The following is a 15,823-nucleotide window of genomic DNA, read 5'->3' as shown; positions in this document are numbered from 1 at the left end:
GGGGTATCTCTTCACGGCTGCTCCAGCAAAGCGCAGTCATTGCTCCTTACCTTGGAGGAGGGGTATCTCCTCACCGCCGCCCTTCCTGACCTTCACCGTGGGATAGCTCCTCTAGGCCTCCTGCGCCCGCGCAGCCACGGCTCCTTGGATGTGGGCTTGGTCCTCCCGGCCACCGCCCCTGGCCTTGGATGCGGGGTAGCTCCTCTCTGCCGTTCCTGCGCCGTCCCAGTCTAGTACTCTCAGCCGCTGCCCCTGACCTCGGACGTGGGGCAACACCTCTTGGCCGCCGCCCTTTGGGCATGAGGTCCTCCCAGCTTCTGCCCCTGACCTCGGACGTGGGGTGGCTCCTCTCGGCCGCCCTTAGCACGCCCGTCGCAGCCGCAAGCACTTTAGCTCGCCCGTCGCAAGTGGGAAGTCAAGAAACACCTGGAGTAACAGGCAAATTTGGCCTTGGAATACGAAATGAAGCAGGGCAAAGACTAATAGAGTTTTGCCAAGAAAATGCACTGGTCATAGCAAACACCCTCTTCCAACAACACAAGAGAAGACTCTATACATGGACATCACCAGATGGTCAACACCGAAATCAGATTGATTATATTCTTTGCAGCCAAAGATGGAGAAGCTCTATACAGTCAGCAAAAACAAGACCAGGAGCTGACTGTGGCTCAGACCATGAACTCCTTATTGCCAAATCCAGATTTAAATTGAAGAAAGTAGGGAAAACCACTAGACCATTCAGGTATGACCTAAATCAAATCCCTTATGATTACACAGTGGAAGTGAGAAATAGATTTAAGGGCCTAGATCTGATAGGTAGAGTGCCTGATGAACTATGGAATGAGGTTCATGACATTGTACAGGAGATAGGGATCAAGACCATCCCCATAGAAAAGAAATGCAAAAAGGCAAAATGGCTGCCTGGGGAGGCCTTACAAATAGCTGTGAAAAGAAGAGAAGTGAAAAGCAAAGGAGAAAAGGAAAGATATAAACATCTGAATGTAGAGTTCCAAAGAATAGCAAGAAGAGATAAGAAAGCCTTCTTCAGCGATCTATGCAAAGAAAGAGAGGAAAACAACAGAATGGGAAAGACTAGGGATCTCTTCAAGAAAATCAGAGATACCAAAGAAACATTTCAGGCAAAGATGGGCTCAATAAAGGACAGAAATGGTATGGACCTAACAGAAGCAGAAGATATTAAGAAGAGATGGCAAGAATACACAGAAGAACTGTACAAAAAAGATCTTCACGACCCAGATAATCACGATGGTGTGATCACTGACCTAGAGCCAGACATCCTGGAATGTGAAGTCAAGTTGGCCTTAGAAAGCATCACTATGAACAAAGCTAGTGGAGGTGATGGAATTCCAGTTGAGCTATTCCAAATGCTGAAAGATGATGCTGTGAAAGTGCTGCACTCAATATGCCAGCAAATTTGGAAAACTCAGCAGTGGCCACAGGACTGGAAAAGGTCAGTTTCCATTCCAATCCCAAAGAAAGGCAATGCCAAAGAATGCTCAAACTAAGGCACAATTGCACTCATCTCACACGCTAGTAAAGTAATGCTCAAAATTCTCCAAGCCAGGCTTCAGCAATATGTGAACTGTGAACTTCCAGACGTTCAAGCTGGTTTTAGAAAAGGCAGAGGAACCAGAGATCAAATTGCCAACATCCACTGGATCATCAAAAAAGCAAGAGAGTTCCAGAAAAGCATCTATGTCTGCTTTATTGACTATGCCAAAGCCTTTGACTGTGTGGATCACAATAAACTGTGGAAAATTCTGAAAGAGATGGGAATACCAGACCACCTGATCTGCCTCTTGAGAAATTTGTATACAGGTCAGGAAGCAACAGTTAGAACTGGACATGAAACACAGACTGATTCCAAATAGGAAAAGGAGTTCATCAAGGCTGTATATTGTCACCCTGTTTATTTAACTTATATGCAGAGTACATCATGAGAAACGCTGGACTGGAAGAAACACAAGCTGGAATCAAGATTGCCAGGAGAAATATCAATCACCTCAGATATGCAGATGACACCACCCTTATGGCAGAAAGTGAAGAGGAACTCAAAAGCCTCTTGATGAAAGTGAAAGTGGAGAGTGAAAAAGTGGGCTTAAAGCTCAACATTCAGAAAACGAAGATCATGCCATCCGGTCCCATCACTTCATTGGAGATAGATGGGGAAACAGTGGAAACAGTGTCAGACTTTATTTTTGGGGGGGCTCCCAAATCACTGCAGATGGTGACTGCAGCCATGAAATTAAAAGACGCTTACTCCTTGGAAGGAAAGTTATGACCAACCTAGATAGCATATTCAAAAGCAGAGACATTACTTTGCCAACAAAAGTTCGTCTAGTCAAGGCTATGGTTTTTCCTGTGGTCATGTATGGATGTGAGAGTTGGACTGTGAAGAAGGCTGAGTGCCGAAGAATTGATGCTTTTGAACTGTGGTGTTGGAGAAGACTCTTGAGAGTCCCTTGGACTGCAAGGAGATCCAACCAGTCCATTCTGAAGGAGATCAGCCCTGGGATTTCTTTGGAGGGAATGATGCTAAAGCTGAAACTCCAATACTTTGGCCACATCATGCGAAGAGCTGACTTATTGGAAAAGACTCTAATGCTGGGAGGGATTGGGGTAAGAGGAGAAGGGGACGACATAAGGATGAGATGGCTGGATGGCATCACTGACTCGGTGGACGTGAGTCTGAGTGAACTCCGGGAGTTGGTGATGGACAGGGAGGCCTGGCGTGCTGTGATTCATGGGGTCGCAAAGAGTCGGACACGACTGAGCAACTGATCTGATCTGATCTGATCTGGGCAGAGCAGGGGAGCAGGAAGAGTCTTGTCCACTCAAGGCAATCTCCTTTATGGAGGGATTGTGCAGGCTCTGCATGAGGCCTGAAGTCAGACGGCTTCTAGTAGACTGGAGGAGCTCCAACCAGAAACACTTGACCTCTGCCAGCCCAGTCCTCTATCAGACATGAGCCAAGGAGGGGTGTGGAGGGGGTGCAGTTTCCCTCAAGGGAGTCATCAGTTCTTTACAGAGGATTGTTCCTAAGTGAACTAGGGAATCTGGGAAATAGCAGTGGCCTGGGCGCCCCAGACCTGGGTTTCGGTCTTATCTCCATCTATATCTTTCTGTGTGACCTGGGATAGAGCATTAACTTCTCTGGGCCACCAGCTTCTCTCTGCACTTGTACCTCTCAGGAGGTTGTTCTCGAAGACTGGGAGTGGATGAAAAGGGCTGTGTGAGCGACTAAGCCTGTGAATGTGAGGGGTGCCGCCCCACTTACCGAAGGAAGGAAGGGTCCAAAGTTGGACAGTGTCATGAGCACAATTAAAAATTCACATTCAACTAGCATTTATGGAACACATGCCTGGCTATCTGGCAAATATGTTTACAAGGGATATTCTGCTTACTTCTCACCCAGCGTGGTAAGAGGGCGCATGGCTGGCCCTGTTATCCAGGTAAACCTTGGAGGGGTTAAGAAATGAGCTCAGGTCACAGAGGTACAGAACCATAGAACCAAGATGCTAAGGCAGGTTGGCCTCCTTCAGAGTCACTGAGTCACATGCTCTTCCTCGAGACGGCTTCAGGCCAGTAATGGATGCTGGGTGCTGCATGCGCAGATGAAGAAGATACGGTCCTGCATTCGGGGGAGTGAGTCTGATCAGTAAATAATGCCAGTGTACTTCGGTGAGTGCTGAGCATTTGGGTGCCCAGAGCAAGGAGTGTGTACCTGAATTTAGAGGTTAGAGGAGGGATTTCTGGAAGACTTGTATACGAGCTAGGCTGTGAAGTGTGCCTGAGAGTTGGCCAGGGGAGGAAGGGTAGAAAGGCGTTCCAGACAGAGGTCCACGCATGAGCAACCACATGGAAGGGTGGAACAGCATGCCATGTTTAGAGAAATAGAAAATGACTGGTCCATCTAAAGCTTGGCGCTCAAGGAGGGACAGAAAATAGAGGAAGAAACAGGCAGAGCCTTGGGTATGGCCCAAGGGCTTGGCTGTCTCCTGTGGGTGTTAGGGAGCCGTGGAAAGGTCAAAAAAAGCCAGGCGATCCAGGGTCAGGTTTGCACCCGCACTCTTGCACATGCTCAGACTGGGAGAAGACGCCAACTCCAGCACTGAGGATGGGGTAGTGATGGGCAGCCATACAGGAATAGAGTCTGGAACCCTTGTGGAATAGTCTTGGCAAGAGCTCAGCTGGTTGAGGGCTCAGCCTGCTGTGAGCCTGCATCCCAGGTTCCCAGCACAGGACCAGGCAGCCTTGATAGATGGTCCAGACAGGAGGGTGGGTTCCTGAGTTGGGCTGCCTTATCCCGGCTCCAATAACCACCAGCTGTGCAGCCCGGGGCACTTATTTCACCTTTCTCTGCCTTAGATTCTTCTTCTGGCTAACAGATAACACTAGCATCGCCTGGGATTGCAGTGAGGACCAGGGAGCAGTGAGCAGTGGAAAGGGTGGAGCACAGAGCCTGGCGGGGCTTGCCCATGGGAAAGGAGACCCTCTTCCCACCACTCGGAAGGCTCCACCGCCCCCTTACTCGGTGCCCCCTCCCCAACCAAGCCTCAAAGGAGGGGCAGGCAGTTTAGTATTAAATGGCCTGGATGAAATGCATTCTGCTGGCAATTGCCTTCACTGCCTGCCGTAAAAATACATCTATATTTAAATATGCTGGGATAATTCTTAAGTTTTATTAGTACTTAAATATTTTGGCATGTTTATTTCTCCTGGAACAATTATGGAGGTTTCATTGTTTTACTCACCAAAAAAAAAAAAAGAGAGAGAGACTAAATCTCCTTTGACAATAAACCCCCGACAGGTGAATATGGCGCTGTCTCCAGTGTGGATCCCGTTATAGTCTAGTCAGCTCTCGGGATGTGGAGGCAGAGTCGAGGAGGAGCGGACCAACCTCAGAGAGGCCCCAGACATCTCCCGTTTGGCCCTCCCCTCTGCACTGAGGCTGCCTGGAGGGACCACGTGTTCTCTGGCTCCCCAGTGAGTTCAGCCAGTGGGCAGCTACACCCAGCAGGAGACCCCAGGGAGGGAAAAAAGACAAGTTGGAGGGCTGGACATCTGGTTTCCTCCCTTCGGGGTCTGAGGGACTCCTGTCCGGGCTCTCGCAGCCTCCTGATTACCGTAACTGCTCCCTCCTCCTGGTGGTCAGAGCTGGCGTGCTTAGAGCACTCCTGGTCCTGCGAGCTGCGGTGCGCTGTGCTGTGTGCTGAGCTGTGTCCACGCTTCTCCTCCATTCTGGCCCCGCTGAGCTGTGTCCACGCTTCTCCTCCATTCTGTCCCCACTCTTGTCAACAGCCCCTTATCAACTCCTTCTCAGTCGCCCGTCAGAGTGAGCCACCTGTCTCCTACGGGGACCCTGGTGGACACCAAGCTCTAGGTAGGCCTTTGCCATTGGGGCAAAGATTGGAAGTGATATCTTTCACTTGATATCTTTCTGATGAAGATATCAAGGCCCAGAGAGGTTGCCCACCCTTCCCAAAGTCACACAGCTTGCAAGCAAAGGAAGCAGGGCCAATGACTGAGACCACTGAACACAAGCTCCAGATTCTTCCCACTCCTTCACAGCTGCCAGTGCTGGACGGTTAGATGGAGTGATGGAGAAAAACAGAGGCTGATCCTTCTTCCACTTTGGACAGACACTGCTCTCACTTGCTATCTGAACTGCCTGCAGTCCCCTTCCTAGGACAGGTTGGGGTACCGGAGGAGGGAAGTGCAGCTCAGCAACAAGGGGGAGACTGGGAACTGCCCCAGTCTTTCTTTTAGCTGTGTGACCTTTAGCAAGTTACTTAAAATCTCTGAGCTTCCATTTCTCGTTTGCATCAGAGAGATAATACTTACTGGATAAGTAAGGCTCAGAGCCAAAATGACCTCTTTAGCCTTAGAAGGGTTACTGAGCAAGCACTGTGTGACTTGGAATGTTCTAAGCACTTTATGTGTAATGTCCAGTTGAGGCAGCTACAGCTATTTTTATCCCCATTTGACAGATGTGAATACCAAGGCACAGAAAAGTTAGGTGGACCATTTCTACTCCCTACCCCCATCCCATAGCTGCCATCTGAACACAGGCAATCAGGCCCCAGGGCCCACTTCCAATCCTTGCCAAGGAGGAGCTGGAGGGGCCTTAGGCTGCACCCAGCCCAGGTGACCTGACAGCTGGGGAGGTCAGGTTGGGCAGAGCAAGCACCCTGGCCAGTATCACGCAGTGATGGGGAGCAGGGCCTTTTGGCCCCAAATCCATGGTTTGTCCCTGTGGGTTTAACAGAATACCACTGACTAAAGATTAGCATTTGCAAACAAGTGGTTGGTCTCTCCTTCACTCCTCTTCTGTGTGAAAGGAGGGAGCACTGATGTGGCATTCGGGGAGGCCCTGCACCCTCCTGCCCACCCGCGCTGATGCAGGTATCTGTCCTCCAAGTGCCACGGTCCAGGAGGAGCGTTTTTCTCTTGAATAGATGGGCTGAGCTGCCTGGAGGTCAGCACTGCAGGTGAATTGGCCTCACCCCCACCCCCTGCAGACACAGACCCCAGGCCTGTCCAGAGTGGAGATGCCTTGACCTAGGAAAGGGAGGGAGCTGGGCTTTGAAGCTGAACAGTGTACTGGTTGGGCTGTGTGTGCCACAAACACTCCAGGCTTCAATGCCCAGCTCTGCCGAGGCCTATTTCTGTGGCTTTGGGTAATTTATTTCTCCCCTTTGAGCCTCGGTTTCCTCATCTGTAAAATGGGCATCTGTAACAGCACAAGACTTATGGCCAGTATGGTATTATAATATCTAACAAGGAGTACACAGGGGCACTAATCAATCAGACCTGGGGCCAGTCATGAATACCAACACTGTTACCCTGCAGTCGCCTGAACTGATTATCAACAATCAGAGAGAAATGCTCGCAAGGGGTCCCAGAGCAGATGCTCCATAAACAGAAGCCATGGTTTTACTTGTAAATTTCAAGTACTCTGGTCTCCTTCGGGTTGTGACGTTTTTGACACTCCAATCCTTTACAGCACATGACGGAAATTTCATGACCACAGCTCCAGGTGCAGGGAGAATGCCAAGCACTTGCGGAGAGGTTTCGTCCAGTCCTTCACATGTTGATGGAGTAGGCCCTCTGCATGGCTCTGGGCGGGAGCAGGAAAGAACACAGCAGCCTCTGTTTGCAGGGGGACTCAGAGCACGGGGAGAGTCACAGAAACAAGCTGGGACAGAAAGTCAGGAAGAAAGAAAGGCTGAGTGCAAGGCAGGAGGCTGACCAGGCCGGTGAGATGGAACACAGGCTCTGAGTGCAGACCCTTTAATTTCCCAGCTGAGATCTTGGGCACGTCAGTGAACCCACCCACCCTGCCCATATCCACACAGTTCCTGATCTGTTGCATGGGGATGCTAATATTTATTCCAAAGCCTTGCTGTGGGGACTGACAGGTCCTGTCCTGTTGAAGCAGTTGCACAGGTCTCAGCACTGTAGTCTCCCCCTTCCCAACACACAGCTGGGCTTACAGAGGGAGGGAACCCTCACTCTGGTCAGAGTGGTCTGGAAAAGCTTCATAGAGGAGGCAGTGGGGAGCTGTCTTGATGGGTAAGAGGGGCTTTGAGAGGTGGAGAAGGCTGAGGGAACAGAGGCAGGAGGAAGGGAGGGTGAATGGGGCCCCAGAAAGAAACGCCAGGCAGCAGGGATGGGCAATGTGACAGCCAGTTGCTCCAGGGTTTTGCTGATCATCCTCCAGAATCATCGCAATTTGGAGCGAGAGTAATTGCTTCTATCTAAAGAGGCCAGATTCGTATCATCTGACTCAAGAAGCAAACCCCAGTGGAAGCTACCAGAAGGTTTCTAGCCATGAAGCACCAAGGTTGGGAGCTCTGAGTGGAGCTGAGAGAGTGGGGGAAAGGTGAGGCCCTGGGTGGGCTGACCACAGGATGATACATGGACTAGATGGCCATCCTGTCTTGGGCAGCCCACTCAGGCACACCAGCCCCCTGGGCAAAGGCCCCTTTCCCTTAGCCTAGAAGTTACTAGGAGAAGAAGACGGGGGCAGAGGGTGGGGTAGAGAGGGAAGGAACCCCAGACTTGGGGGTGAAACCTCCTTGTTCTTGCTCAGATGTAGCAGCGGGTGCCCCAAGCTCTCCAGACCAGGTACAGGGCATCTGCCCCAGGCCTGGCCAAGTGGGACTGAGCCAGGTCAGAGCTTGTCTAGGCTTCAGTTCCTCCTCTTGAAAATTTGGTTGTGACCCTCTCCCAGCTTTCTGTCAAGCCCACCTAAAAAAGGGGCCGGAAAGGAAGCCAGTAGCGGGGCCTCCATGGCCAAGGGAAACCCCAGCTCTCATTATCCAGCCGGTTTAGACAGAGCTGGGGGAAGAGACAGAGGGGGTCTGAATACTTCTTGTCTCCAGGTAGGAGAGCCGTTTCAGTCTCCACCCAACTAGTGAGTCTTCTGTTAGAAAGAATCTGGATTTAATGCTAGAGAAAAAGTGGTTCCGAAGGCCTATGAGTTGCCCCCACCCCACCCCAGCTTCCACACTACTTGCTTCTCAGCTCAGCCAGTAGGAGAGCAGCCTCAACACCCCACAGCTGCTCTTAGAGGGTGTGCTTGTGATAACCAAATCCTAGGATAGAATCCACAAAGGATTCCTCTTCCATGTCATCCATTTTACAGATGGCAAGACTGAGGCCATCCAAGGCAGCAAAGGTACAGCCAGACGGAGCAGAGCCTGGATGAGAGGTAGGACCCAGGACTCCTCCTGCCCTTTCTTTCTGCCATGGACGGCTTTGTTATTGGGGTCCCAGAGCTCAGACGTGTACTTTAAGGAGTCCATCCCCCTTTCTTGCACCAGATGCAGAAAGTCAGATGTCTGTGCATTTTTCTGAAGAGAGGACATCCACAGCATTTGTTGGATTTCTAGATAGTTTGTATCTTCTTGCCCCAAAATATTTTAAGAAAAACAAACTAACAGCAGGCACTCATTGCTGGGTTCAGCTTGTTTCCATCCCTCCACCTGGAGGCAGGGAGCCCCTGCAGCCCCTTCCCCACTGGGAGGCAGGCCCCATCTTTAGTCTGGAAGTCTGCTGTCTCCATAGAGAAGGTAGGTCCCCCTCCATGTCTCTGACACGTTTTCCTATGCCCCGAGCAGGGGTGCTAACTCATGCTTACTCACATCTCCTCGAAGCTCATCCCACACAACCACCCTGATCCCAAGAATCCTGGGAACTTGGGGTGGAACTGCCAAGAGAAAATACTAGGATGCCACTGCCATTTCCGCCTCCCTCCTCATTGCTGCCTGAAATGCTGGGAAAGCTTTGGGATCATCTTGGGCAGCCTTCTCATTTCATAGAGGGGAAGATGAGCCCAGTAAAGGGAAGGACCATTCTCACATTCACACCTGTTCTAAAGGTAGGGCCACTGGATTCAGCAGAGGTCCCTCCTCCACCTGGAGGCCCCACATGGTTTAACTGTGAGGTTGAACATTTTGAGGGAGGAGCCTGTGTGCAGCAACGAGCCACTGGCTTGAGCATCTCCTGTGGGCCTCAGGCTATGAGCTCTCATCATCATGGGTACAGCTGACCCTGAGAACCATGAGAACCACACACAGATAGGCTCAGTAAACCAGGACTTTATAAAGAACATAAAAGGCCCAGTTCACTCACTGTTCATTCATGCATTCAACCAATTTGTATTAAGTTGTTATATACCAGGTACTAATGAAGAAACCAAATCCCTTACGATTATACAGTGGAAGTGACAAATAGATTCAAGGGATTAGATTTGATAGAGTGCCTGAAGAACTATGGACAGAGGACAGAGGTTCGTGACATTGTACAGGAGGCAGTGATTAAGACTATCCCCAAGAAAAATAAATGTAAAAAGGCAAAATGGTTGCCTGAGAAAAGAAGAAAAGTGAAAGGTAAAGGAGAAAAAGAAAGATATGCCCATCTGAATGCAGAATTCCAAAGAACAGCAAGGAGAGATAAGAAAGCCTTCCTCAGTGATCAATGCAAAGAAATAGAGGAAAACAATAGAATGAGAAAGACTAGAGATCTCTTCAAGAAAATTAGAGATACCAAAGGAACATTTCATGCAAAGATGAGCTCAATAAAGGACAGAAATGGTATGGGCCTAACAGAAGCAGAAGATACTAAGAAGAAGTGGCAAGAATACACAGAAGAACTGTACAAAAAAGATCTTCACGACCCAGATAACCACGATGCTGTGATCACTCACCTAAAACCAGACATCCTGGAGTACGAAGTCAAGTGGGCCTTAGGAAGCATCACTATGAACAAAGCTAGTGGAGGTGATGGAATTCCAGTTGAGCTATTTGAAATCCTAAAAGATGATGCTGTGAAAGTGCTGCACTCAATATGCCAGAAAATTTGGAAAACTCAGCAGTGTACACAGGACTGGAAAAGGTCAGTTTTCATTCCAATCCCAAAGAAAGGCAAGGCCAAAGAATGCTCAACTACCACACAATTACGTTCATCTCACATGCTATCAAAGTAATGCTCAAAATTCTCCAAGCCAGGCTTCAACAGCTTCAACAGAGGTCAAACTGCCAACATCTGTTGGATCATCAAAAAAGCAAGAGAATTCCAGAAAAACATCTACTTCTGCTTTATTGACTATGCCAAAGCCTTTGGCTGTGTGGATCACAACAAACTGTGGAAAATTCTGAAAGAGATGGGAACACCAGATCACTTTACCTGCCTCCTGAGAAATCTGTATGCAGGTCAAGAAGCAACAGTTAGAACCAGATATGGAACAACAGACTGGTTCCAAATTGGGAAAGGAGTACATCAAAGCTGTATATTATCACCCTGCTTATTTAACTTATATGCAGAGTACATCATGCGAAATGCCAGACTGGATGAAGCACAAGCTGGAATCAAGATTGTCGGGAGAAATATCAATAACCTCAGATATGCAGATGACACCACCCTTATTGCAGGAAGTGAAGAAGAATTACAGAGCTTCTTCTCTTGATGAAAGTAAAAGAGGAAAGTGAAAAAGTTGACTTAAAACTCAACATTTAGAAAACTAAGATCATGACATCCAGTCTCATCACTTCATAGCAAATAATGGGGAAACAATGGAAACAGTGACAGACTTTATTTTGGGGGGGCTCCAAAATTACTGCAGATGGTGACTGTAGCCATGAAATTAAGAGATGCTTACTCCTTGGAAGAATAGCTATGCCCAACCTAGACAGCATATTAAAAAGCAGAGACATTACTTTGCCAACAAAGGTCTGTCTAGTCAAGTCTATGGTTTTTCCAGGAGTCATGTATGGATGTGAGAGTTGGACCATAAAAAAAGCTGAATACTGAAGAATTGATGTTTTTAAACTGTGGTATTGGAAAAGACTCTTGAGAATCCCTTGGACTGCAAGGAGATCCAGTCAATCTGAAAGGATGTCAGTCCTGAGTGTTCATTGGAAGGACTGATGCTGAAGCTGAAGCTCCAATACTTTGGCTACCTGATGCGAAGAGCTGACTCATTAGAAAAGACCCTGATTCTGGGAAAGATTGAAAGCAGGAGGAGAAGGGCATGACAGAGGATGAGATGGTTGGATGGCATCACCAATTCAATGAAGATGAGCCTGAGCAAGCTCCAGGAGTTGGTGATGGACAGGGAAGCCTAGCATGCTGCAGTCCATGGGGTTACAAAGAGTCAGACAACCGAGTGACTGAACTGAACTGAGTGAAACAATAATAACCAAGAAAGACTGTGATATCTTGAGACTCACACTCTGGCAGAATAACAGCATGACCAAGCTTCCACTATAGGAGGAGAACTATGTGTGATTCCTTATGGAGTTTACAGCAGCATAATTATATCCAGCATCCTTGAGACGATGTACAGTGAGGCCTCCTATTAACTCCCAATTTCTTCTCTTCTTTCAGTTCTTGGTGAAATCCTTAGCCCCAAGTAGCTGATGAAACCCTTCTTCCCTCCCATCTGTCCCTCCTTCCTTTAGGGCTTAATATGTACCATACGCTAGAGGAGATGCTGGGAATGCAGACAGGGTTCTAGGAAGGAAGCAGACTGGACATCAGATCATTATAAGGCAATGTGACTGTATTTTGGTGATGTGCAAGCCTGGGGTATCATGGGAGCTCAGAAGAGGGGGCCCTAGCTCACACTGGGGCATCTTTAGTATATACATATTTTTTTCAAACTTCAAATTTTTAATTTTGTATTGGGTTACAGCCGATCAACAATGTTGTGGTTGTTTCAGGTGAACAGAGAAGGGACTCGGCCATCCATACACATTATCCGTTCTCCCCTGAGGCGCCGCTCCCCTCCAGGCTGGCGCATCAGATTGAGCAGAGTTAAATGTGCTCCACAGTAGGTCCTTGTTGGCATTCTGGAGCATCTTAGTCAGCTTCTGCAGGAAGTGAAGCCGGAGCACCTTCTTTCACTTTGCTGAGCATCTGCTGAGTTCTAGACACTGTGCTGGGGGCTGGGCCCAGAGTAGTGAGGCCAGGCCAGACCCTTCCCATGTGCACCTCTCCTCCTAGGGGGCCAGCCTTCATCACCCAGTCCCAGTGGATATTTCTGCTTGTGCTGTATAGCTTCTGGGCCCTCTTCCCTACACCCACGGTTTGCCTGCTGGCCTATTTGATCTGCGATGGACTGTCTCATTTACCTTCAAAAAGCCTCCTCACTCATGGAAGAGGATGCTCATTTTCTGCCCTCAGAACTACTTAGAGTCTGGTCTTCACCTACCAGATTTCCGGTGTCCCCTACCTCCTCGAGCACAGAGCTGAGGGCTGTCTGCCTGCCACTGCACATACCCTGCAGAGGGTCTGGCCCACTCACCCCTGCACAAGGAATCCTAGAGAGCCCACCCTGTCCCACTCAGAGCTACCTCTGTTGCTTATATTGCAAGGGCAGGAGGAGACCATGTGTAAACACAAGAAGAGTGACTTCTAGATCGAATCCAAAGGAAGCAGTTCCTCCACTGTACAGATACATGTTTCCTATGCCTCCCTGTGTCAGCTCTGTGCCCTGAGCTGGTGGTGCTGGGGTCTTAAATCTTGTGGCCCCTACATGCTATTGGGTGCATGTGTGTTCAGTCGCTCAGTCTTAACCAGCTCTTTGTGACCCCATGGACTGTAGCCCAGCAGCTCCTCTGTCCATGGGACTTTCCAGGCAAGGATGGTGGAGTGGGCTGCCACTTCCTCCCCCAGGAGATCTTCTCCACCCAGGGATCAAACCCGAGTCTCCGGTGTCTCCTGCCTTAGCTGGTGGATTCGTCACCACTGAGTCGCCCATTAGTGCAATTCAAAAGTAAAATTAATTGAAACTGTTAAATGTAATTCAGGTACACGGAGGTTTAAATAGCATAAGCAATATAGCCACTGTACTTAGCAAAAAGTATTTGATATTTTTTATATAAGCCTTTTTATTCCAAACCAAATTTCAATGAAAAAAAAAAAAAAAAGATCAATTTCTCACTCTTGGGTTTCCCTATTGTTCAAGTCGAGCAACAGAATCAAAATTAAAATTTGGGTTTGTACCCACAGAGAAAGTGTCTGGTGGTCGAAGTACAAACACTATTCGCTGTAAATCTGCTGTGCAACCCTGAGCAAGTCATTTCAACTCTCTGTTTTAATCTCCCCATCTATAAAATCAAGATAATACCTGACTTGTGGGACTAGCAAGTGAAAAAAGGAAAGTGAGGGTGCTTTTACATGGTTATCATTTGACCACTTGTTTGTTTTTTTTTTATTGGTTGCCTTCTTTGAATCACTCGGTATTGGAGCCTGGGATTAAAAAGCAGAATACTGCCCACATGAGAGGGGTCCCTTCTCGTTGTCTTAATCTCATAGGGACACCTAGTTTCCAAGAACTGAGGAACGGTGTCCCTATAGGGGGCTCACTGGGAGGTAAAGTGTCTACACGTCAGGCTTAAGATGTCTACACTTCAGTAGAAATACACTTTTCAAGGGCCCCGGAGTTTGTTCCTAGGTTTGGGATGAAAGGAACAATAGGCAGGTTTACCTTCAAAAGGCAGTGCTCACTTCTGTAGCTTCCTCACTCCATCCGGAGCCACCGCTTTGAATTATACATGAGGCGCTTGCAGGAGCTGTGATGATTTTTCAAATATTTCTCTAATTGATGAGAAGGGCTTTGATAAATTGCTGTAGAACCAGGAGCATCTGATCACAAGGAATTCTGTCTTGTTCCTCCTTGACAGATGTTTACTTGACTTAAAGGGAGAGCAGGGTCCAAAGGAACTACTTTTCTCTCCTGGAACTTTTATTCTATTGAGGGAAAATAATTCTATGAAATGCTATGGTTTTGTTTTTAAATCCAAACATGAGGAGTTCTCCAAGATCTGCGGTCTTGTGCCTGCCACGTTCAGATGAAGGACTTGAGAGCTCAGAGTGGAAGGGCAAGATCCCTGGGCAGCATGAATTCTTGCTTCCCCATCACGTCCTCATGGCTGCTGAAGGTGGAGAGACAAAATACCAAAGAATCACCTTTCTGCACTACCCAGAAAATGGTCCATATGACATAGTTCTGGATTCTCGCTGGAACTTAAAAGGAAACTTTCACAATATCCAGAGCCCTCAGTGTCCTGCAAATGAAGGAGAAGGAGTTCCTCAAACTCCTTGCATCAGGAACCCAGTGAGGTAGCACCAACCTTGACTTCCAGGTGGAGTAGTACATCTACAAAAGGAAGAAGGATGGTGCCTCCATCATAAATCTGAAGGAGACCTGGCCGAAGCTTATGCACATGGCTTATGCCACTGCTAACTCAACTGAGAGTTGAGTTATCAAGATGCCACTGAAAACTCAACTGATGACCCCTTGTCATATCCTCTGGGAATACTGGCCAACAAATTTGCTGCTGCCCCTCGAGCCCCTCCTACTGCTGGCCGCTTCACTCCTGGAACTTTCACTAACCTGATCAGGGCAGCCTTCTGGTGGTTACTGATCCCTGGGCTGACCACCAGAGTCTCACAGAAGCCCCTTACACTAACCTGCCAACCACTGCTCTGTATAACACAAACACTCCTCTGTGCTCTGTGGCTGCCGCCATCCCGTGCAACGATGAGAGAGCTCACTCAGTGGATCTGATGTGGTGGCTGTTTGCCCAGGAAGTTCTGCATATGCATGGCATCTCCAGTGAATCCCCATGGAAGGTCATGCCTCATCTCTGCTTCTGCAGAGATTCTGAAAAGACTGCAAAGGAAGAGCAGGCAGTAACTGACAAGACTGTGACCAAGGAGGAATTTTCACTGCTCCAGCTCTGCAACCTGAGTTGGGGGTCTGAAGGCATGCAGGTGCCCTCTGAGACTATTCGACTCCCCTGTGAAGACTGGAGTGCTCAGCCTGCTGCTGAAAACTGCTCAGACCACCAAATGGGTAGGAACAACCACTGAGTGGTCTTAAACTGTTCTTCCTCAAACTCTCAAAATGGAAATGGGTTTATGGCAAATAGTTTTTTTTGAAAAAAATCACCTAAGAGCCAGGATACATGGGCACCAACCCCCAAGAACATCGGGATAGACCTGAGCCACAGACCAAAGCAGTGGCCTGCAGAGCCAGGCATTAATTTCTGCTTGCTGGCTTGTGATGGGGTCCAAGGGCCCCAGGGGAGGGCATCAGAGAGGTGGAGTTGGGGGAAGAGTGAGGGAAGATGGGCACTAACCTGGGGCCTTGAGCAATGACTTTTGCTAATGCTTTGGAGATATTTCACTACTTTCCAAGATGTGTCTCCCCTAGCACTGTTCTTAATGAACACCTCCCTAGCTCCTCTCCCTAAAAGAGTACCCCTGACTCTTAGCATGACATTTCAAA

General features: G+C 48.6%; 1 pseudogene; it reads left to right on the top strand.

Annotated features, from left to right (window-relative positions):
- Nucleotides 1–15,415, top strand: part of LOC109553637 (small ribosomal subunit protein uS2-like) — a 50,685-nt pseudogene extending 35,270 nt beyond the window's left edge.
- The last annotated feature ends 408 nt before the right edge of the window (nt 15,416–15,823 follow it).

The sequence above is a fragment of the Bos indicus genome, chromosome 28 (genome assembly GCF_029378745.1).
Source record: "Bos indicus isolate NIAB-ARS_2022 breed Sahiwal x Tharparkar chromosome 28, NIAB-ARS_B.indTharparkar_mat_pri_1.0, whole genome shotgun sequence".
Classification (NCBI taxonomy): Eukaryota; Metazoa; Chordata; class Mammalia; order Artiodactyla; family Bovidae; genus Bos; species Bos indicus.
The sequence above is the reverse complement of the archived record's forward strand: the minus strand, read 5'-3'. Positions and strand labels throughout refer to the sequence as shown.